The sequence below is a fragment of the Dipteris shenzhenensis genome, chromosome 12 (assembly GCF_047967505.1).
Source record: "Dipteris shenzhenensis isolate YYH24624 ecotype China chromosome 12, Dip_SZ_1.0, whole genome shotgun sequence".
Lineage (NCBI taxonomy): Eukaryota > Viridiplantae > Streptophyta > Polypodiopsida > Gleicheniales > Dipteridaceae > Dipteris > Dipteris shenzhenensis.
The window spans coordinates 35,609,792-35,633,814 of record NC_141607.1 but is presented as its reverse complement, the minus strand read 5'-3'; the positions used below and the strand labels follow the sequence as shown (position 1 = coordinate 35,633,814).

General features: G+C 48.4%; 1 pseudogene across 1 annotated transcript in view; it reads left to right on the top strand.

Annotated features, from left to right (window-relative positions):
- The window catches only part of LOC147896151 (beta-galactosidase 8-like), a 105,997-nt pseudogene extending 83,754 nt beyond the window's left edge, over positions 1-22,243 (top strand). Inside the window, exons 17-19 of the transcript XR_015541857.1 lie at positions 20,404-20,615; positions 21,325-21,646; positions 21,889-22,243. The product of XR_015541857.1 is annotated as a beta-galactosidase 8-like (transcript). The remainder of the gene's footprint in view (positions 1-20,403; positions 20,616-21,324; positions 21,647-21,888) is intronic.
- The last annotated feature ends 1,780 nt before the right edge of the window (positions 22,244-24,023 follow it).

Below are 24,023 nucleotides of genomic sequence, written 5' to 3'. Positions count from 1 at the left end.
CCAACAGTTAAAAATGAACCCTCTAGTGACAGATATCCCATGACATTTGATGTAGAAAAAAAAAGTGACATTTCAGCTTGATTTCCACCATGAATGAATTCAACTAGAGCATGAAGCTCTTTAGAAATCTTCGTGGCCTGAGTGAGCTCCTGAGCTCCCCGTTTGAGCTGCTCCCTGCTGCCCCTCCATCCTGCACCCCTCTCCCCTCCCTCCCCTCCCCTCCCTTCCCCTCCCTCCTCCTCTCCCTGCCAGCCCCTCCTCCCGGGCTGCTGCTCCCTCCCCCGCTGCCTTCTCCCACTCCCATCCCTCCCTCTCCTGCTGCTCCCGCTCCCCTCCCTCCCTCTCCCGCTGCCCTCTCCCACTCCCCTCCCTCCCTACCCCCCGCTTCCCCTCCCTCCCTAATCTCCGCTCCTCCTACCTGCCCCTCCCTCCCTACTCTCCGCTCCCCCTCCCTGCCCCTCCCTGCCTACCCCCCGCTGCCCCTCCCTCCCTACTCTCCGCTCCCCCTACCCGCCCCTCCCTCCCAACCCCCGATTCCCCTTCCCCACCTCTCCCTACCCCTCCGCTGCCCCTCCCTCCTTACCCCCCGCTTCTCCCTCCCTTCCTCCGCCCCTTCCTCAGCCCCTCCCCCGGCCTCAGCTCCTCCCTCCTTCACTCCCCCTCCCCTCCTTCCCTACCCTGCCCCTCCCTTGCCTGCCCCCCCCCCCTCCACCCTCTTCAGCCCTCTCTGAGAGAATCTCTCTTCCCAGTAGCAGGTTTTCGGACGGACTGAGCATCTTTGTGTTTGTGTCGGCCTTTCCACCTTGATTGACGAATGGGTTCCCATTCAGCCAATCCTCGACCGCTTCCACCAGCCGCAAGAATGGTTACCTTTTCCAAAGACGAGCTTCAGCAGCTCAAGACAGATTCAGAACATGAGTACGCTACCTCACTCTTTGCTCGCATCCACGGTTCCCACCCTTCCAGGCTACAGGCTAGGGATTGGATACTTTCGGCTTTACCTGGAGACCTCGTAGGGCACCTCACCAATGTTCATCTGCTTGGGCGAGGGTTCTTCCAGGTGGTCTTTGATTCTCCAGAGTCAGCAGGTTTAGTACTCAGGACTAGTCCCTTGGCATTGAGCTCCAGGAGGATCTTTTTGACACCCTTCACTTTGGGTTTCGATCCGCTAGAGGAAGATGGCAGGGTTACCTCACTTTTCATCAGATTCCCTAGCCTTCCTCAGGTTTACCATCGACTCTTACCGTCCATAGGAGCCACTTTTGGGTTGGTCGCAGAGATCCCCCCCCTCCTTGGCATGTCCTCTTCAGCGGCAGAGGCTGTCAGATCGGATGGGGTGCCACGAGTCAGGGTCATCGTCTCTGACCCTGATATTACAGATGATCACATTATGCTTCAACAACCAGATGGTTCCTTTTTTTGACAAAGAGTCGAGGTTACTGGGAGATAGGATCAGTGTAGGATTTGCAGGACCCTTGGGCACTTCACCAGAGATTGCCCAAGGAAAAAGAAAAGGCCCAAACGGTTTATTTCAGCTTCTCATCCTACTTTTTCTACACACGCTGCCAAAGCCCCCCTTTCTCACCCAGGACCTTTGGGACCAGCCCGTAGACTTGGACCCTCTTCTTCAGCGCGCACAAAACGATCAACACATCCTGCTCCTGTCGTCCCCTGTTGGATGCCTGTGAGGGTTGCTGACACTCCGCCACCTCTACGAGGCACCTCGGACCATTCTCAGTTAGAGACAGGTGATATTCCTGTAATTGTTTCAGGCGTAGATGTGGTTGCCCCAGTCCTCCCACTTGCTCATCAGGAGGGGCAACCCATTTCTTCAGGTCCTATCACTAATGTTCCTGATCAGCCCCCTCCCTCTATTAGTCACACTTCACCTCTTGATAGAGGTAAGGGGGTTATTTCTCCTACTCCCTCGAGTGCAGGGATTCTTCGCACTCCTATGCCAGTTCCCTCTTACGGGAACTCCTTTGCAGTACTGGCAGATTTGGCAGAGTTTGAGATAGAGGAGTTTGTACCCTCTACCCTGGGGTAACCGGTTATTGGGATTCCATTGGACAGGGCTTCCCCCTTTGCTAGAGTGGAGTTTCTTTCACCAGTTGATTTCCCTCCGTTTGACAAGAGAACTCTTTCAGAGGAGAGGATTTTCTCCACCATTAGGGCAGGTAGGACCTTTCACCCGGCCTCCTCCTCCTGTCGATGAGGATCGTTAGTTGGAACGTTCAGGGCCTTGGTGGTATACTTCATCGTCACCGTAGGCAGCTGATTCATAACCAACTCCATCCATGTGTTTTAGGTGGCCCCATTGATATCCTTATGCTCCAAGAGCATAAGCTGGATGGTAGAGATTGTGCCGAGTCAGGTAAGCTTCTTTCTGGCCATACTTTTTGGTCACCTGCCTTGGGCACCAGGGTAGGCATTTGCATTTCTATCTCTTCTTCGATGCTCCCCTTGGTCATTGGACACGGAGTCATAGTCCCCTCTAGAGAACAGTGGGTTATTTTGCTGATTGGTGGGCGTAAGGTTGGCTTTCTTCACCTTTATGTACCCAACTTGAGAGGGGATCGTGTCCTCCTTTGGAAGGAGTTGCTCTCTTGGTCCCATATTGCAGATTCTTGGATTATTGGGGGCGATTTCAACATGGTTGAGATGCCTTTAGACAAAAGAGGGGGTAGGGAAGGTGGCATTCACTCCCTTGAGAGAGCAACATGGGATGCCTTCCTTTTTCAGTTCAGTGGCAGAGATGTTTGGTATGATGATGCTTTTCACACTCAGCCACAGTCTCTTCTGTTCTTTTGGTCGAATAGGAGAGTAAGGATGCCTATCCACACACGGATTGACAAAGTTTATGTGAATGATTGGGCACTGGACAGAGGTGGGACAGTATGCATCAGCGTTGGGGTATCCACTTCAGATCATTTTTGGGCTGTTTTGGTAGTTTCAGAGCCTCAAGAGGCTGCTCTACCAGTATCAGGATTCCAGATGCCTTATATGCAGAGGAGGGCCTCACAGAGGCAGTGCTACGAATTTGAGTTTCTCACCTGCAAGGTGGGCGACTGTCGTCCCCGTCAGATGTGGCTGCAGCCCTCACTGACTTTAGGAGCTTTTATCATTCTATTGCTAGTTTCAGGAGAAATGAGATTCGCAGGTGAGAGATTGCCATTCGCTAGCAGCTGGCAGCCCTCCAAAGAGAAGAGCAGAAACAGCCTACAGATGCTTGGATTCAGGAGCGCCTTGCTGCAGTAAGGGCTCATTCAGATACTTTTAGATCAAAGAGCAGAGTATGCCTTTCATGCCAGAGAGTCTTTTTGGACGCAGATCGGAGGTAGAGTCAACAAGCAATTCTTCTCTACTCTTGGCTCGAGACATAGTAGAGAGAGTGTTTCGCAGCTTACTGACTTAGACGGGGTACTTCAAACACACCCATATGCCATCATCATATTGCTTCAGATTACTATGCCTCCCTTCTGACTGCAGATCCTGATTCACAGGCTAGAGCTGATGCTAGACAGGTTGTTTGGCAGCATATTCTTATGTTGGTAACATAGAGTTCAGGACTGCTCTTATTGCCCTTCATAAGGGTAGTTGTCCAAGGTCAGATGGACTTACACCTTCTTTTTTTATTACTTTTTGGGATCAGATTGGGGATTGCATCACCTCAGCTCTGCAGGACGTTTGGGACTTGGGTGAGATGCCGAACTCACTCTCGGAGGGTCTCATTCATCTTATCCCAAAAGGAGGATGCAGAAATTTAGTGTCTCAGTGGAGACCGATCACCTTACTAGGCACTTTGTATAAGATCTTGGCGAAAGCCATCAGCCTGCGATTGCAGCCCATCCTGCCAAATCTTATACATGACACGCAGACAGGCTGTCCATGGTAGAAGCATTTTTTATAACATTTGGGAGGCTTCTGAGTGGGATATTCATGAGGGCCATAGACTGGCAATTCTACTCCTGGACTTCGAAAAAGCATATGACAGGGTAGATTGGGATTTTCTAGAAGAGGGGTTTCTGCTCTTTACAGGTCAGCCCATAGCCAGGTACTCATTGGTGGAGTCAGGGGAGACAGGTTTCAGATTTCCAGATCAGTCCGACGACATGGCTGCTGTTCAGCTGCTCCTCTCCCCGTGAGCTCTGCTGCCCACCCCCCCTCTCCTCTCTCAGCCAGCCCCGGGTCTCCCTCTCCCTCACCCTCGCTGCCCTCCCTCTCCCTCCCCTTGCCAGCCCCCTCTCCCTCTCTCCCTCTCTCCTCCTCTCCCTCTCTCCTCGCCAGCCCCCTCTCCCTCCTGCCTCACCCTCCTACTCCCCTTCCTCCTCCCCGCCCTCCCTCTCCTCCACCCGCCAGCCCCCCCGCCCCCTCCCTCCTTCTCCCCCGCCCACCCCCTCCTCTCCCTCCCCGCCAACCCCCTCTCCCCCCTCCCTTACCCTCCCGCTCCCCTTCCTCCTCCCCGCCCTCCCTCTCCTCCACCCGCCAACCCCCCCGCCCCCATCCTCCACCCCCGCCCCCTCCCTCCTCCTCCCCTGCCCACCCTCTCCCCCTCTACCAGCCCCCTCTCCCTCCTCTCTCACCCTCCCACTCCCCTTCCTCCTCCTCACCCTCCCTCTCCTCCACCCGCCAGCCCCCCCGCCCCTCTCCTCCACCCCCACCCCCTCCTCCTTCTCCCCCGCCCACCCTCTCCCCCTACCCGCCTTCCCTCTCCCCCTTGCCAGCCCCCTCGCCCGCTCTCCCACCCGCCCCCTCCCCCGCGCCCTGTCCCCTCCTTTCCTCTCCCCCGCCCACCCTCTCCCTCCCAGCCAGCCCCTCCCCGCCCCCCTTCCCTTCATAACCCGCAGCTCCCCTCCACCTCCCTCTGCCTCCTCTCCCCCGCCCCCCTCCTCCCCCCCCGCTGCTGCCTCCCCGCTTCCTCTCCTCCTCTTCCCCTCTCTCCTACCCTCTCCTGTTCTCCTTCCTCCAACGCTCGTGTTCCAGGGCGTCCTGGGCAGCGGTTTCACGGACGGAACTTTTTCAGTGTTTGAATCGGGCCTTTTCACATCGATTGGCGAATGGATCCCCACTCAGCCAATCTTCGTCCACTTCCACCGCCCGCGAGAACCGTCATTTTTTTAGAAGACGAGTTGCAGCAGCTCAAGAAAGATGTGGAACTAGAGGGATCCACATCACTTTTTGCCCGCATCTTTGGGTCACACCCTTCCAGATCACAGGCTAGAGACGGATGCTGGCGGCGTTACCAGGAGATCTCGCCCCACACCTCAGAGATGTTCGACTTTTGGGACGTGGATTCTTCCAAGCGGTTTTCGACTCCCATGAGTCCACAGCCCTTGTTCTCAAAGCTAATCCTCTAGCTTTGGGTTTGAGGAGGATTTTTCTTTTGCCCTACACCTTGGGCTTCGATCCGCGGTCAAGGAGGACAATCAGGTCACATCACTGTTCATTAGATTTCCTGGTCTTCCTGAGGTATACCATCGGCTTCTTGCTACTATCGGAGCCACATTCGGAGTGGTCACTGAGATCCCCCCCCTTCCTAGCATGCCTTCTTCCTCAGCAGAGGCAGCCAGCTCGAGTTAGGGTCATTGTCTGTGACCCTAACATCTCAGATGACCACATCATGCTTCAGCGCCCAAATGGCTCTCTCTCTCGACAGAGAGTCGAGATTGCAGGTAGACAGGACCAGTGCAGGAAGAGAAAAAGACCGAAGAGGTCTTCCGGTGCGGCTCCTTCACGCACTCCAGGACCACCAGGAGTAGCAGGGCGCCCTGCTTTGCGCACCCCAGGACCACCAGGGGCAGCAGGGCGTCCAAAGCCCGCAGCACACCCAGTACCACGATGAAGAGTGATCAGAGCGGTTCCCTTACCTCAGGAAGAGACCTTTGATCCGGTTCAGAGAGACGCCATCCAGACTCGAGAGGTAGATGTTGCTGCAGCCCCAGACACTACAGTTCCACATCAGGAGGGGCCTTTAGATGCACTAGTACCAGCCCCAGTCACTTTGGTTTCTGATCATGAGGGGGTTTACCGATACTTCTTCCCCACAGAGTGTTCCTACCACAGTCAGGACGATCGAGGGAATACATGCACAGATGAGGACTCCAAATTCCTCTTCAGCCTAGCCACACAGGCCTCCTCAGCCCCTAGCTCCAGTTCTACTGATAGAGGCCTCGTAGGTCCTTCTCCTCCATCTTCCACGAGTGCAGGTCTTCTTTGCACTCCTTGGCCAGACCTGCTTCTCAAGAACTCTTTTTCGGCACTGGTAGACTCGGCGACTTTCATGGATGATAAGGAGTTTGTGCCCTCCACCTTAGGGGTCCCGGTCATTGGGATTCCTTTTGATAGGGCCTCCCCCTTAGCAGGTGTGGGGATCCTTTCACCTGTTGAGTTTCTTGCCCTCAGCAGGAGTGTTTCGGCCCAGGGGAAGCTGGTCTCCTCTACTAGGTCGGGCAAGCCTTTCCACCCAACATCCTCCTATTGATGAGGATATTCAGCTGGAACATACAGGGCCTAGGTGGAGTTCCACACCGTCGTCGTAGGAAGCTGATCCGGAATTAGCTTCATCCAGGTGTCACTGGAGGTGCTATTGATATCCTTTTTATCCAGGAACACAAGTTAGATGCCAGTGATTGCTCTAAGTCTAGCAAACTTCTTTCAGGACATGCCTTCTGGTTGCCTACTATGGGCACAAGGGGAGGTACTTGCATTTCGGTCTCTCCTTCTATTCTACCCTTGGTTGCTGGTCATGGTATTATCTCCCTCTCCAGAGCTCAATGGATCATTATTTTGATTGGAGGGCGTAAGATTGGTCTTCTCAATCTGTATGCCCCCAACAACAGAGGGGAGCGAGTCTCCTTTTGGAAGGAGTTACTATCTTGGGCCCCCATTGCAGATTCTTGGATCATTGGTGGCAATTTCAACATGGTTGAGTTGCCATTAGACAAAAAGGGAGGCAGACAGGGTGGAGTTCATTCTTTGGAGAGGGCATCCTAGGATGCCTTTCTCTTTCAGTATAGTGGCAAGGACACTTGGTTTGATGATGCCTTTCATGTTATGCCACAGTCACTCCTGTACTCTTGGTCGAACAGGAGAGTACACATGCCCATCCATGCATGTATTGACAGATTTTATGTCGACAATTGGACACTTGACAGAGGTAGATTTGTATGCATTTCTATTGGGGTTCCCACCTCATATCATTTTCCAGTGGTATTGTAGATTCTTGAGCCTCATCAGAGAGGACGCTCTGCCAGTGTCAGGATTCCGGATGCTTTTTATGCAGAGGAGAGCCTCACGGAGGATATTTTACAGATTTGGGTTTCTCACATACAGGGTGGAGTTGTCCGCCCATCTCAGGTAGCTTCAGCCCTATCCGGAATTAGTGACTATTATCATACAATCACTGATTCCAGGAGACGTAAGATTGGTATACGCCAGCTGTTAGCGTCCCTTCAAAGGGAAGAGCAAAAGAGACCCACAAATGCTTGGATTCAGGGTTGCCTTGCTGCAGCAAGGGCTCTTTTACAAATATTGTTGGATCATAGAGCAGAGTATGCCTTTCATGCATGGGAATCCTTTTGGATTCGGATGGGTGGCAGGGTCAACAAATACTTTTTCTCTACTCATGGGCCTAGACATAGTAGAGATAGTGTCTCGCAGCTTGTTGACTCAGACGGGGTGTTATAGTCAGATCCTGATGCCATCATGCATGTAGCTTCAGATTTTTTTGCATCCCTTTTTACGGCAGATCCGGGCACACAGGCCATAGATGATGCCAGAGAGGTTATTTGGCAGTGTATCCCTGTATTGGAGAAGGATGAGATGTATGTTTCTCTTGATGCACCTTTCACCAATGCAGAATTCAAGACTGCATTACTTGCCCTTCACAAGGGCAAGTGCCCAGGTTCGGATGGACTTACCCCTTCTTTTTTTATTACTTTTTGGGAGCAGATTGGTAATCACATTACATTAGCCCACATATAGTGCCAGGATTATTAGGCTATTATCCTTAGCCCTTTAAGTGTAGAGGCAGTGATCAATTTCACTCCTTCTAAAACCCTAGGACCGAACGAATGCATCAAACTTCTGATACCATTCTCTAGGTGCTTGCTTAAGACCATGGAGACTCTTCTTCAGCTTGCAAACTAAATGCTCTTTGTTCACCTCCCCTTCTATATGACCTGGGGATCAGTGGCTTGGCTCACTCTTTCGGGGGCCCAGGTTTTCTTCGAGAGACATGACTCGTCTTGGGCTCTACACATTTTGACGACACCTTGTGGAGTCGTGCTCTTTAGAGGATGTTCCGGCCACTCTCTTCAGGGCTGCTCATTCCTCGGTTGACTCTCCATGGGAGGTTTTAGCTAGCATTGCAGCATGGCACATTTGGAGAGCTAGATGCACTGAGGCTATGGAGGGTTCTCAGGTTCACCCTTCTCAGATCTTGGCCAGTACTTGGACAGATACGGTACACACTCTGATGGCCATATGGGCAACCATGCAAGGATCCTCTCGAGAAGCCTCCTCCAGGAGAGTTTTTTTTTCTCAGGGATTGGAGAGACTCTCCCTTCCTTGCTAAGACTTCTAGAAGGTTGAGTTGGCATTTTCAGCCTCAGCCTTGGTTTCTTTCTACCTCATTCTTCTGAGGTGTTTTTTATTACATGCTTAGCATGTTGTATTTCCGCACAGAGCTTGCTCTAGCGAGTTTCTTTCTTACTTAATAGAAGTCTCTTTTTTGCAAAAAAAAAAGATCAGTCCGACAGGGATGCCCTCTATCCCCCTTTCTATTCTTATTTGTAGCTGAAGCTATGAGCCTCTATATTAGAGCTCAAGCTGATATTTTTGGGCTGAGACTTCGTTGAGACAGGAAGAGTTGCTGGACAGTGAGCTGGCAGATGACATAGCTATTTTTTTGGATGTCACTCCACAGACACTCACCTCTTTCAGGATAGCCTTGGATTTGTTTTGCATTGCAGAAGGGGCTCACATTAACTGGAACAAATCCAATGGTTTTTTGATTAGTGATGAGGACACTCCAGATTGGGGTGCTGATACTAGCTTTACTTGGAATCAGAGGGGTGTCTCCGTCAAGTATCTTGGATACCAGGTTGGGGTGGGCATTTCTCCAGCATAGCAGTTCGCTCCCGTGTTGGAGAGCATCAGGAGGAAACTCCTATTTTGGAGTTCGGCCCAGACTTGACCTTGCATCCAGAGTGGTGGTTGTAAACTAGGTACTGTTGGCTACAACCTGGTGTGTCTGTTCTTGTTGGTGCCGATCTACAAGCAGTATCACTCAGCTCAAGAGACCTATCAGGAATTTTTTGTGGAGTGGATTAGAGGGCACTTCAGATGTGATAGCCAGAGTGGCTTGGGAGAGACTCTTATTCTACCCCCACTGAGGAAGGGGGTCTCAATATTATTGATCCATACTTACAGTGTACAGCCTTGCTCTGCAAGATGGTGGTCAGAGGTTTGATGCCTGATCAGGAGTCATGGAAGGATTTTTTCTTACGCAGTATACAGACATGCACACCTTCTCAGGGAGGGGATTGGATGGACAGCCCTAGATGGATCTTTACGTCAGCCCATCTCAGATCTCCTACCTCCCCTCTCATGGCTGCCATTCTGAAAGCTTGGGACAACTTTAGAAGTACTCTTCGGAGAGTTCCACCCTCCTCTCGTGAAGAAATTGACAAGCAGCCCGTCATGTGGAATGATTGCATACTAGATGAGCATGGTAGATCACTGGGCATGTCACACTACATGCAGTGCTCTAGATGGGAGTTGGGCCCTGCATCCACGGTGGGTGCTTGGAAAGCTTTCAGAATGCTTCCAGAGGATCAGAGAGTTCGTTCAGTTAGTCACCTCAGAGGAATTGCAGCCAGGATGCAGCAGATAGATGCAGCCATACCAGTGGAGTGGATGGATACAGACCATTTGCCTATTTTGGAGTCCACCTGGTTGGGGGCTTTTACGAGGACAGGTATCCCTCTGCAGGTTATAGCCTTGCGGGATGCACATGAGGATACCCTTGTCTTTCAGGTTCATGCAGGAGACAGACTCCACAGATCTTCAGAGGACATTCTCTTGGAGGCTCCTTTTCAGCCTGTCAGGATTGCAGGATACATGGAGATGGGTAGAGACTCACAATGGTATCTTGATCAAGACCCCGTTCTTCTGGCCCTTGGATCTTGGAGGCTTTGGTTGTATGGAGGTTCCCCTATTAGATCCCTGCAGTGGGATCTGGGGGAATGGGAGTGGATAGATGCAAGGCACCGAGAGAATAGCATCCCCTTGTCGTTACACGGTTAGAAATGTCAGGAGATTCCAGCTCAGTTGTAGAGGTTGGAGGCCCTCTAGAGCTCCTCATTGGGATACTTTTCAGATTTCTGCAGAGGTGTAGAAAAACTTTTGGAGGAGACTTTGGAAATCCCTCAGGAATAGGAAAATCACGTTATTCATCTGGCTTATTATTCATGGAGGGATTGCAGTGAACTTGTGGAGATCCAAGTTCGCGGCTGACCCTACATGTCCTCGATGCCACTTAGCGGTTGAGTCAGTGCAGCACTGCCTTTGGGAGTGCACTCAGGCGAGGACGATTTGGAAGGGTGTTGCTAGGATACTTTGAATTTTTCATAGAGCACCCTTCTTCATGACCTGGAAATCAGTTGCTTTGTTGTCACTCACTGGTCCACAGGCTTTCTTCGAGGGACATGACACAGACACAACTTTCTTTGTTCGAAGATACCTTGTGGAGTCATGCTCCCTCCGAGATGTTCCGTTTACTCCATTTAGAGCTCCCCATGCTTCTATAGACACGTCTTGGGAGATTCTGGCTAGTATTACAGCATGGAATATTTGGAGAGCCAGATGTACAGAGGCTTTGGAGAACTCCCAGGTTCACCCTTCTCAGACTATGGCCAATATCTGGGCAGATACTATACACACTTTGATGGCCATTTGGGAAAACATACAGGGAACCTCCAAGACTGCTACTGCTAGGAGGGTTGCTTTTCTCAGAGTCTGGAAGGGTTCTCCTTTCTTCTCAGACTCTCCTTCAGGGATGAGGTGGCATTTTCAGTCGCCACATGGGATTTTTGTTTGCTCATTCTGAACTGGTTTTTCTCATGCTTGACATAATGTACTCCCGCACTTGACCTTGCTCTACGGTTTTTATTCATACTTAATGAAGTACTTTTCTTGGGAAAAAAAAAACTAGAGCATGAATATCTAAGCGAAATGCCGACCAAATGTGTCAAATTTGCATCTCACAAGTTCACATTGTAAGAAAATAATACAACGTTTGTGCTCAATAGATAACAGGATCTCGTACGCAAGAGAGAAAACAAGATAGTATGGAGAATCAAAAATTTGATTACTGTAGAATTGATACAATAGATGGCGCTGCCTTCTAACCGTGCGCTCCTGTGAAAGAAGCTTCGATGGCGTGCTGGAAACAGTAGAAGACGGAGGCTGAATGCTAAGGAATCAAGGTTGCTGTAGCCAGTGACGAAATGGACTTCACGAGCTTGCTCTTATATAGCCACCAGTCGTAGTTGGTTAGGCTCAATTGGGTGGCCGACCCAGTCCGCCCAAAACGGTCGACTGGGGGTCGGCCCCGAAATAGGCCACCGACCATACGACAGAACCGGTGCGCAAAACAGAGCAACTATCCTACGGCATCCGTTCGGCCCACAGCCATCCGGGATCATCTAAGGCTCCAAACGGGCCCCGCAACCCGAGAGTGGGATGCCCTGAGAAATGCTCCGTCTACCCTCAGTGCGGTCAGTCAAGGGATGCCTTCCCGCACTTGCATGTAGCCTAGTTGGCGGTGTGCCAACTCTATCTGAAGCTGTCCAACCATCAGGCCACACATGGCCCCCATCTGGTGTCCAAACCAGGACCTACTGGATAACCGGGCTACTCAAATGCCTTCTCCTCATATGGGGGGCTTACAAGTAGAGTTAGCTGGTTCCCACGTAGTTACACGAGAGTGGAGCAATCTAACACACATTTTGAAACGCACTCGGGAATGTGAGACTCCAGCATGGACCTAAATTAACATGGTCGAAAAGTGGTCATGCTTGTTTCATATACAATCATGCCTGATTAAACCGTGTTTTGATTTTAGTGAATTACTACCTTTACTGGCGTCACACCAGGGCATGAACTTTCCAATTCACTTTGGTTAGATTCTAGAAATTCCGTTTCACAAACATATAAGAGGGAATCAAACATGAAGGTCTGGAAAAAATGTATGTTTATGAATTATTGTGAGTTGCACGTTGGGATTCTGTGTATACAGATTTTATTTGTGGCTTCATATGCAACCAGGACTTGTAGATGCCTACCTCAGATATACCTGGGAGAGGGACTCATCTCCTTTAGCTCACTCAATTTGTGCAATGGCGGATGTGTTTTTTTAGGCTTCAAGTTGGCCCTCCGCGGTAGATTTGCGAATGACTTCCCACTTAGTCAATCCATCTTCCACCTCATTAGCCATGAGAACAGAGTTTCATGCATCCATGGCTCTCACCCTTCCCTTATCGAAGCTAGAGATTAAATGGCAGCACTTCCCTCCAATCTTTCAGCACATTTTAGGATGTTAAAATTCTAGGGAGATGTTTGTTCTAGGAGGTCTTTGATTCCTTTGAGACTCCCCTAGCCCTCAGTTGCAAAAATTTGTTTCTTACTCCCCATTCTCTGGGTTTTATCCCGGTTGAGGAAGACAAGAGAATCATCTCCATTTTCATCAAATTTCTTGGACTTCCTCAAGCATACCATCGTCATCTTTCCACCATTGAAGCCCTTTTTGGAATGGTTTATGGGTACCTTTGCATACTGGATTGTCCTCTTATAGGCGGTCAAGATGGACGAGGTGTCGCATGTCAGGGGTCCTTGTCTCTATAAGGATACATTTTGCTTCAGCATTTGGATGGCTGCTTTTTAGGTAGAGGATCGAGATTGTGGGATGGTAGGACCAGTGCCACATTTGTAGACTCTTTGGGCACTTTGCTATCAATAGTAGTCTTCTTTCCCAAGTGCTTCCTTCAGGTGGAGGACCTCCTTTGACTTTCACTGCAAGGAAGTAGGGCCTATTGCTTCTCCTACTAGGGTAAAGAATTTTTCCCCAAGGGGTAGGCCTGTAATTTTAACTACCAAGGCATATATTTTGTTCCACTTGTGGTTGCAAGAAGTCTGGAAATTTGGTTTATGGTTGCACTTTTTGGTCTATTACATTTGGCTCCATAGGAGAAAGTTTCAGCCATCATTATCCCTCTTGTGGTTGGCCATAACATTATTGTTCCATCTAGCACAATGAATTATTTTTCTAATTGATGGAGCCAAGATTGGAAGACTGTGAACAGCGCGGAGCCACTAGAGCTGAAGTATTTGCAGGTAGAAGCGGCAGAGTACCCACATGTGACAAAGTGCAGCAAACTTCAAAGCTTGGCACAGAAGCACAGATTGACGCGTGATAGACACACACGGCAGCAGCAGCCCGCAGTGCGAAACCTAAGGCGCACTCCAAGAAGAGCTAGCCAATAGACCGTGACTGTGCACGAGAGGCAGACTGTAGAATAGTCTTACAAAGAAGCCTCGGCGTGAAAGTCAGGCAGAAGGCGCGAATGACACGAAGATTAATGGCTGGCACGTGATGGTGGCCCGCGGGACCAAAGAGCAGTCCAAAAAAGCAGACTGGCTGCAAGCCGCACACGTAGGAAGGTGCTCCAACAAAATCATCGGTACAGATGAGCAACAAAAAGCTCGTAAGGCATCAAAAGAGGCCATCCAGATTTGCTCATAGAAATCCCGTGAATGAACACGTGGCAAAAAGGTTGCAAATGAGTCCGGGGAAAAAATACACAATAAGTTGGAAGGATTAATTCAAAGGGAGATATATGGCCCCTTGAAGGCCTCTCCCTCTAAGGTATAAAATCACACATTACAAGTGTGCAAGAATACCTCCAAAAAGAACACCATGCAAATTTTTTAAATAAAAGTGTTGATGTTAATCAACATACAACAAGAAGATTCACACACTGAAAGTTGAATGATGAATTGAACCCAAGAATCACAAAGGGAGCACGTGAGGAAGAACTTGACAGTAGTTAGAACCCGACTTATGATTGTTGGAATGTGTGCAAACATGAGTGAGTGCATGAGGAGAAGACATGGGGCAAATATGTGCAAGGGCTGATTCCATAAGTCAAATGGGTGCCCATTGCCCAAATGTCAAGGTATAACCACGTCAAGTTCCCTTTACACCTAGTTCAACAAGTAAACAAAAAGTTGAAGAAAACAAATGCAAATGATACATCAGTTATATCTTGTCTTTTGAGACATAATACAAATCAGTGATGAGGAGACATAATACCCAGGGAACTTCTCAGAATCTTACACAGGACGAGACATAGTCTTTTACACGGAGACACACCAGAGCCCAGAGCGTCCACTACCGATAGTCAGTGGCTACACATGGGAGTCAGCCTTCAGGGATGAGACGAGGGATACAGGAGGAGTTCGAGGATCAGGCGGGGTCGCAGTATTGTATGGGTCTTCCCTCGCTGGAGCCATCTTCGTTGAGAGGAAGGACGCACACTCCCGATTCATGTGGATCCGGATCTGACGCACAGCCACTCGTGACCTTTTCATAGCAATATGCTACTTCCCGCCAGACACATCCCACTTCGCCAAAGTTGCACAAGAGGAGTGTGGGACATCACCATATGCACCCTTAGATCAGGATATCCTAGACCTTTCAACTCGCAGGGAAGTCCTCCTTGTTGGGGACTTCAACGCCAGGACGAGCACGCGCCAGGCACCACTCCTGGACTTCCGAGACGACTCTATCATGCTACCAGACATGGACCTAAACGGAGCAATATGACCAGGATCTCATCGGACTGACACGATATGGACATGTGCTTCTTGATTTGGGCAGGATGCATGATCTCATCATCATCAACGGGCTTGACCTATGGCCCTCCTCAAGTGGTTTTACTTGCTTCCCACAAAGGGGGGGCATTAGTGTAGTAGATTACATCATGGGATCCCCTACCTTCACCTCACGTATCACCGACTTCACCGTAGCACCACTCCCTCTAGGAGTTGATCACACATACCTATTCTTCACTATCGCCACCTCATGCTTAGCCACACTACACACACCACATATGAAGCACGACACCTACCACGACATACACTTTGATCATAGCCTCTCCCCTGCCTACTCTGGACGCCTAAATAGACTCCTAACCTACATTGATCACATACCACTCATAGAGGACCGTGCTGCCCAGATTAGTCACACTCCACGAGGGAGCCCTCCAAGTCTTTCTCCACACGACACGGTCCACTAGACCACCACCTCTTGGTTCTGTACCCTGTAACAACTGGTACAATGCGGAGTGCAAGGCTTATCACCAACAACTCTGACTTGAAACCAGGTGTCACCTCCCAAACACACCAGACACGGTAAGCAAGTACCGACATCTCGTACGTCGGAAGAAGCAGGCATTTTTTCGTCGAAATGAGGAGGAGCTGCTGAACATCTTGTACAACAACAACTCTAAGGAATTTTGGCGGAGATTCCTTGAGCGTAGGTCTCCATCACCCCTCACCGACACGAGAGTTTGGCACACATATGCACGCCATCTTTATGATGTCCCACACCAGCCTACTCCAGATCTCATACACACACCTCGCCCCACCACTTGCACGTTGTTCACCAGAGGGGGAGTCAAGGATGCGACATTGAAACTGCACAATGGCCGAGCTAAGGACCACGAGGGGCTATGCACTGAGTTTATCGCATATGGGATCGACACGTTAGCCCCGATCCTAGCAAAGCTATTCAATGACGCTGTTTGCCTTGGCTTCCCCCGCACTTGGGCACTCAACACCATCACCCCCATCCACAAGGCAGGGGATCCCATGGACCCGAGTAACTACAGGACTATCATGATTGGACATGTGATGTCCAAGATCTATGCAACAGTATTGGATGCGTTGGTCAGCTTGTCCGCAGAGATGAGAGGGCTCAGAGCAGAGGGTCAGGCCAATTTCAGGTGAGACCATGGGACTATGGATCACATACTCACACTCAGGAGTGTCATAGAGGAGGCCAGATCACAGAAGGAGAGGATATATTGCTGCTTTGTGGATTTCCGCAAAGCCTATGACACAGTACCTCGAGCTCGACTCATCACACACCTACAGGCACTGGGATTTGATCAGGAGATCATCTGGGCAGTCATGGCACTTTATGAGAGTCTCAGGCCGAGTTCGGACAGGCGCAGGTTGGACATATGAGATCTTGAGTACCATAGGGGTCAAACAGGGTTGTTCCTTATCACCAACCCTGTTTGGCCTCTACATCGATGAGCTACAGACTTTCATGGGGGCTTCCGGAGGGACCGGTTGCTCACTTGCTGGGATCATCATCAGGATTCTTCTTTATGCAGATGATGTGGCATTCTTATCGTCCACACCCGAGGGGCTCCGGCGACACCTGGATGCACTGCAGGCTTTTTGTTTATCCCATGATTTGGAGGTCAACCTTGGCAAGACCAAGGTCATGATCTCTAACACCTCTCGAGCAAACATGCACCGGAAGTAGTTCACTTTTGGTGGGTCACCAGTTGAGAAGAAGAGGAAAATATTTCGTTTCTTTTGACTTTTCATTCATGGAGGGAAGGCAGTAAGTTAGTGAGGATCACTTTCAAGCTGAACTCTCTTGCGCTTGCTAAGGAGTCTACTTCCCTTTGGGATTGTAGATAGCCTAGGATCATTTGGACTAGGATTGCAGGACTTTTGGGCAGGTTTTCTTCCTCTCCTTTTTTTGTTACTTGGGCTTAGGAGCTTGGCTCTCTTTGGTAGGCCCCACATTTTATTCACACCTTAGTGGCCATTTGATCTAGGATGCAAGTGTCTTCAAGGTCTAGTCTTCAGCTAGGAAAACAAAAGGACGATGCATGCCACATAAATATAACAAGAACCACTTGAAGGCACTGTTGGAAAGGTCACCTCCCCATCTGTAAGCCCCCATATGAGGAGAGCAAGGGGGAGGGAGACCTGGGGCAGGATGTGCCCAAAAGAAGAGAGGAGGGTACCTGGCTGATCTGCAGGAGCATAAGGTGGAGCAGAGGACAGCAGCAGGGACGCAAAAGAAGAGGCTATGAGCTCATGGATGACATCAGTGGTAGTACGGAAAAGTACGGAGCTGAGGCGCACACGTGTGGGCAGATCAAGAATCCAAGGAAGGGCGCAGCAGAGGCGGGACAGACCAGCACATGGGTCAGCCAGGAGAGAGGCTGGTTGGGTTGCTTGGAGGCAGCCAACCAGGCCTTATATAGGGCAGGCCTAGGGGCTGGGCCCTTGCCTTGAAATGAGGGCTCATGCCCTAGTTTTGTGGTCCAAGAGGGCCCTTGTTTTGAGCCCCAGAAGGGGCACATTTTATAGGCCAGAGGGGGCAGGATGACCGACCAGCAGGTCGGCCATTTTGGATCTGCTGGGTTGGTTGGTTGGCCAGCCCTCTGGGCCTATAAAAGGGAGGGCCTTGTGCCCTCATAATTCATCATCTGGAGCAATCAGTCCACCAGCAGAAGGAGCAGCAGCAGGGCTACCTTTGGGCCTATAGTCAGGAGGAGAAAGAAGTACCTTGTGCTGAAGACCTAGCTTAGGGCCATTCTAAAGGCCGATCAAAAAAACTAAAGGAAGGAGTCCGACTCAGATTCAGAGGGTGACACAAAAGCCAAAGCTAATGTGGTAATCAAAGAGTTGTTCTTGGTGACATCTCCGTGTGTTACTAAGGTTAGATATGCCGACCTAGAAACTATAGTGATGATATCTGACATTGAGATGTGGGTCGACGAGGAGTCAGATGCCTTTGTGAAGGTGAAGGACAACATGGAGTGCTTGGTATCTTCCAAGTGTGTGGCTGCTGATACTGACACGAGGGTGGATTTCATGGAGTGCCCTAGGGTTTCATGTTCAGATGGATGTTGTACTTCAGAAGGGGACAATACAGGATTACACAGGCTATTGGTATGTGCCTTGATGAGGTGCATGGTTCAACATCGAAATGTTTTAGAGGACTACAAACAGGGAGTTCCTGGAACATCGTCATCGACGTGTTGGCATTGGGCTGAGATGTGTCGGTGAGAGGGGGTGTTGGAGAGGTCACCTCCCCATTTGTAAGCGCCCATATGAAGAGAGCGTTGGGGAGGGAGATCTAGGGCAGGATGTGCCCAAAAGAAGAGAGGAGGGTACCTGGCTGACCTGCAGGAGCATGGAGCAGAGGACAGCAGCAAGGACCCAAGAGAAGAGGCTATGAGCTCACGGATGACATCAGTAGTAGTACGGAATAGTACGGAGCTGAGGCGCACACATGTGGCAGATCAAGGAGCCAAGAAAGGGCGCAGCAGAGGCAGGACAGACCAGCACATGGGTCGGCAAGGAGAGAGGCTGGTTGGACTGCTTGGAGGCAGCCAACCAGGCATTATATAGGGCAGACCTAGGGGCTGGGCCCTTGCCTTGAAATGAGGGCTCATGCCCTAGTTTTGTGGGCCAAGAGGGCCCTTGTTTTGAACCCCAGAAGGGGCACATTTTATAGGCCAGAGGGGGCAGGATGACCGACCAGCAGGTCGGCCATTTTGGGCCTGCTAGGTCGGTTGGTTGATTGGCCATCCCTGTGGGCCTATAAAAGGGAGGGCCTTGTGCCCTCATAATTCATCATCTGAAGCAGTCAGTCCACCATCAGCAGCAGCAGCAGGGCTACCTTTGGGCCTATAGTCAGGAGGAGAAAGAAGTACCTTGTGCTACAGACCTAGCTTGCAGGAGGCTGCCCACCTAGGCTGGTTTCCAGACAGCAGGTGGAGAGGATCATTCTGGACGGAAAGTCTATAGACGCTCGAGGTGGAGCACGCGGGCTTGAGTCTAGAGATAGCCAGCAGATAGGAGAAGTAACTTGTGGTAAGATCAAAGGACCACACCATTGGTAGGACTCTGGATCTATCTCTTTTGTATTGTGTCCTTAGCTTACAGGCGCTTGAGGTGGAGCACGCGGGCTCGAGTCTAGAGATAGCCGGCAGATAGGAGAAGTAACTTGTGGTAAGATCAGAGGACCACACCATTGGTGGGACTCTGGATCTATCTCTTTTGTATTGTGTCCATAGCTTTCGACGGAAATGTATTATTTTGGTGTCTTTTATATCTGGCTGGTTCATTGTCTATTGATGAGTCTGCACATCTATCCTATGCACATAAGTTTAAGAAGTTTGTGATTCCACACCCCACATCACACTGTGTGAGATCCTGAGCTATTCTATCAGTCTTCCGCTGTGCGTACCCTCTGTTGGTCGATTTGTAACAGGCACATCCATTCCAATTAAAAATAATAAATTTGTGGAAGTTTTGATGCTTGTTTGACATCTTTTAAGTTACTTCTAGTTTGTTCAAATGTAAAGCCAAGATTATATTGAGTTTAGGGTCAATCACTTAGATGTCTAAGGGGTATGTAGGATATGGCATCTTTCTTTATCTAAAGTTGAAAATCTTATGACAAGAAGGAATAAAGAGAACAATGTAGTTTGTGCATGAGATGACTATCCCACTCTAGCATTAGTCCACACCTATGCAACACTAGAGCTGCAAGCGTAAGAGAAGCCTAGTCATTTGACTCCCACTCTCTTGGTTCGATTTCCCCTTCCCCTTCTCATTTACCATTCATTCAAAAAAAATGATAGTGTAGGAGGGTTTCTTCAGCTTTTGCAACATTCCAATCATTGACTGTAATATAATTAACAGCTGCAGAGGATGTCACTGTAGTTGGGATGCATCACATTCCTCAGACTGTTGTCTTTCCCTTGAAAGTGGTGTCAACTCAAACTTGTACAGTGCATACCTAGGCAATTCAAGCAGGACGTGAGACCAAATGAACTTGCAACTATGCAGAAAACTACAGGTAAGAATTCTCATTGACGAGTGTTCACAGCACCTGCATGAGCTGCTGGGATATACCAGCATGATAGAGTCCTCCTGCATCATATCGGGGGATGGGAACATAAAAGTACCATCAGCATTCTTCATAAGCACTGCCCAGTGGTAATTCAACAGTTGTAACAGACGAATCAAGTGTATACATGTTTCCCTTGCTTCTGACCTTCTGGATACCAGAGGTTCAATAGAATAGCCATTCTCGAGACCTGAATAACACTGACTTAGGAGGGGGAGGGGAGGGGGGCGGGAAGAGAGAGAGAGAGAGAGAGATGCTATTGCTTTTAACATCAATATAAACTCTATGCTTGAAGCAGTGAACATTTCTGTTTAGCAGGATGAGAGCGAGAGAGCGAGAGAGAGAGAGAGAGAGAGAGGCTGACTACTTCAACTTTCTTTGTCTTTCAGACAACTTTTGATTCTCCACCTGGAAGTGACCCGGTGGCCTTAGACCTAATGAGTATGGGTAAGGGTCAAGCTTGGGTGAATGGTAAAGGCCTTGGCCGCTATTGGTTGAATTTTCTCTCTTCTAACCTTGGATGTTCGAGTGAATGCGATTACCGAGGTCCTTATGAATCCACAAAGTGTAGTAAAAACTGTGGTCAACCTTCTCAAAGATGGCAAGTTCCTCCTCGTCATCGTCCCCCCCCCCCTCTCTCTCTCTCACACACACACACACACACACTTTTTTTTTTTGAGTGAAATGCATTTGTCATTATATTACAATGAACAGTCCCAAAGGGATGCCAGCTACAAACATTAGAAGATGTCATTATATGACAAGAAAGCAGGATAATCTCTCTCTCTCTCTCTCTCTCTCTCACACACACACACACACACACACACACACACACACACACACACACAGAAGCACGCACGCAGGTGCACGTGCACGAGCATGTGCATACGCATGCCCAAACGAACACATACACACCCATGCACAGCACAGGCGCACCTAGGCAAGTGCACATGCTCTCTCTCTCTCTCTCACACACACACACACACACACACATTTTTTGTAATACTATATTTTACTGTGAGGGAAACCTCTAAAAGAGGTAAAACCATCATGAAGTACAAAAGGAAAAGGTACAAAAATGCAGCTGTCAAAGACAAAGAAGACAGGAGGTCAAGAAAAATGACCAAGAAAGGAAAAGAAGTGTGTGCACGCACGCACACACACACACCCACACAAACAAATAGGCATTCGTGCATAACACAATCACACAATGGATCAACAACACCCTCTATTACACCTAAACTTGCACTTTTCATCATCTATGCTGTGTGTTCTATCTGACATGCGTTACAAAACATGTGTATACACAGGTACCACATTCCTAGGTCATGGTTGAAACCCACTGGAAACCTACTAGTGTTATTTGAGGAGGTTGGTGGTGATCCGACAGGAGTTTCTTTTGTTACAAGAGCGATTGGAACTGTCTGTGCCTATGTATCAGAAACAGATCCTACCCATATGGATGGACATACTCCAGCAAAGACAAATAAGCCTGAAATGAGGCTTCAATGTGGGAAAAACCAGAGCATTTCATCCATTCAATTTGTTAGCCATGGTAATCCTCAAGGAACATGTCAAAATTTCAGGCAAGGGAGTTGCCACGCTGAGGGCTCAATCAACATTGTAGAGCAGGTTAGAAATGCTCATTTCCCTTTAATTATCTCTCGATTGGGCACAGATGCATAGAAAGTACAGAAAAATGCATAGCAATCTTCCCGTTCTTGACCTGATAATGCTAAAGTTGTAAAGGAAAAATTAATATTATGCATGTCTGCTCTCTCTACACACACACACGCACGCACATGCATGCATGCACACACGTTTGCACATCCTTGCACAAGGCTCATGTTGCTTTTCTTTTGTGCTTACTGCAGGCATGCGTTGGAAAAGAGCAATGCACTGTGAGCATGTCAGCCTTTTCAGAAGATCCTTGTCCCAGTGTACCTAAGAGCTTGGCTGTTCAAGCAATATGCTCCTAGTTCAAGCAAGATGCCCTTGTGGAGGTTCCCATGTTTTTTTTCCATTTATGTTATTAAAGAGAGCCATCGAATCTCTCTATACATACTTGTAAATTTTGACATTCACATAAAACCTTGTCTTTCCTTCGTGTTATTTAGAAATAAGAGACTGCAGTCAACTTCAGGCTTATAGAAACCCAGATCTTGTAGCAAGGGCCCCTCAGTGTCTCTATACCCTAGTTCCTTTGTACAATTGCAAATTTTATATGATTTCAACAAGCAGCTCTGGGAACCTTACATCTACGATACAAACAGCTTCGAACGGTCCACTAGCCTTACAAAAGCAGATTACTAATGTTTATAAGCTAATGCAAACACTTTTGGATCCTGTCATCACTGTGGCAATACTTTTTTCCACGTGTTCTTATCGATGTTGATATTGTCAATATTTAGAGACTTTTGATTTACACTATGAGAAGCAGTGCTTGATTATTCCAATCCATAAGCTTCCAAAGTGAAATTTGTTTCCCAACAAGTAGGCAAAAGGAAAAGCCAGTAGACGTATTGCTTTCATATGCTCTATTTGATACATAGACAGACTTGGTCGAAAACCATTGTGAAACTAATAGATTTATAGCCCTCTTACAAACATAATAAACTTATTTGATGATCTTTATTGAATCCCCCTTTACGAATCATAAGAGCATTCGTACTTGCAGCATATGCGATTAAATCACAAGATTGATAAATGTAGGATCCAATCCCCCCTTTGTGTGCATCTGCGAGGTTGCAAATGATTGAATTCATCTCCTTCTTGTACAAACTCTGTGAAAGATTTCTTGAAATGCCGTCCTTTCAGGTATCTATATGGTGGTCGGCCATCATTGATCACCAAAATTATACAAGTCAAAATGACTTGTCCGTCAATAACCCAGTTTTGACATGATCCAGTTTCACATGATCGACATGTTTCTCCTCCTTTTTCCTGCTTAAGAAAAAAACAAGGTGCCACAACTACTAAGTCCCCATATTAAACAAATGTAAAGTTACAGAAATCAACAATAAAATAAAATCTTCTAGTGACATGTAAAAGGCAAAGACCACATGAGTAAAGTGGGAGATGAAAAAGCAAGCGAGTAAAATACATATGAAGATGGATGGAAAGGGAGAGGAGAGAAATAAAGGGGAAGGGCCAATAAATGTGGGGGGACCATGTAATGGAACCCACTCTCATAGAGTTGCTCAAGGTGCCACTCTCATAGTTTCTCATTAAATTAAGAACAAAACAAGGTTCCACGACCACTAAGTCCCCATATTAAACAAACGTAAAGTTACAGAAATTGACTATAAAATAAATCTTCCAATAACATGTAAAAGGCAAAGATCACATGAGTAAATTGGGAGAGAAACAAGAAAGTGAAAGTAAAATACTTATGGGGAGAGGAAGATGAATGAAAAGGGAGGAGAAGAGACTTAAAATAGGGGGACCATGGAATGGCACCCACTCTCAAACGGAAGGGAGGCAGGCTAGAGAGCTATGAGAGTGGGAGGAAGAGGAGGGAGGAAGGGTAGTAAAGAAGGTTTGGAGGGAGCAAGGAGACATGGCAATGGAGAGAAAGGGGGAGAATTAGCATCAGAAGGAAATGGAAGGTGGAGAAAGAGTAGGTTCAATGCCTACTGAAGAGGGAGATGAAAGTGAAGAGCCTACTGAGATGAATGTGAATAGTAGCAAAGACAGATGCTGAGAGAGAGAGAGAGAGAGAGAGAGAGAGAGAGAGAGAGAGAGAGAGAGAGAATAAATCATATATATATATATATTGTGTGTGTGTGTAATATATACACGAGCAATTTTAAATTAATATACATATGTGTGTGTAAACGTCAAGATGCATATATATGAGTACACCAGAGCAGTTCATTAACCTAGGTACTGGTTGTCTAGGCAAAGGAAAACAAAACAATCTCTCTCATATACATATATATATATATATATATATATAGAGAGAGAGAGAGAGAGAGAGAGAGAAAGGAGAATACATATATACAAATAT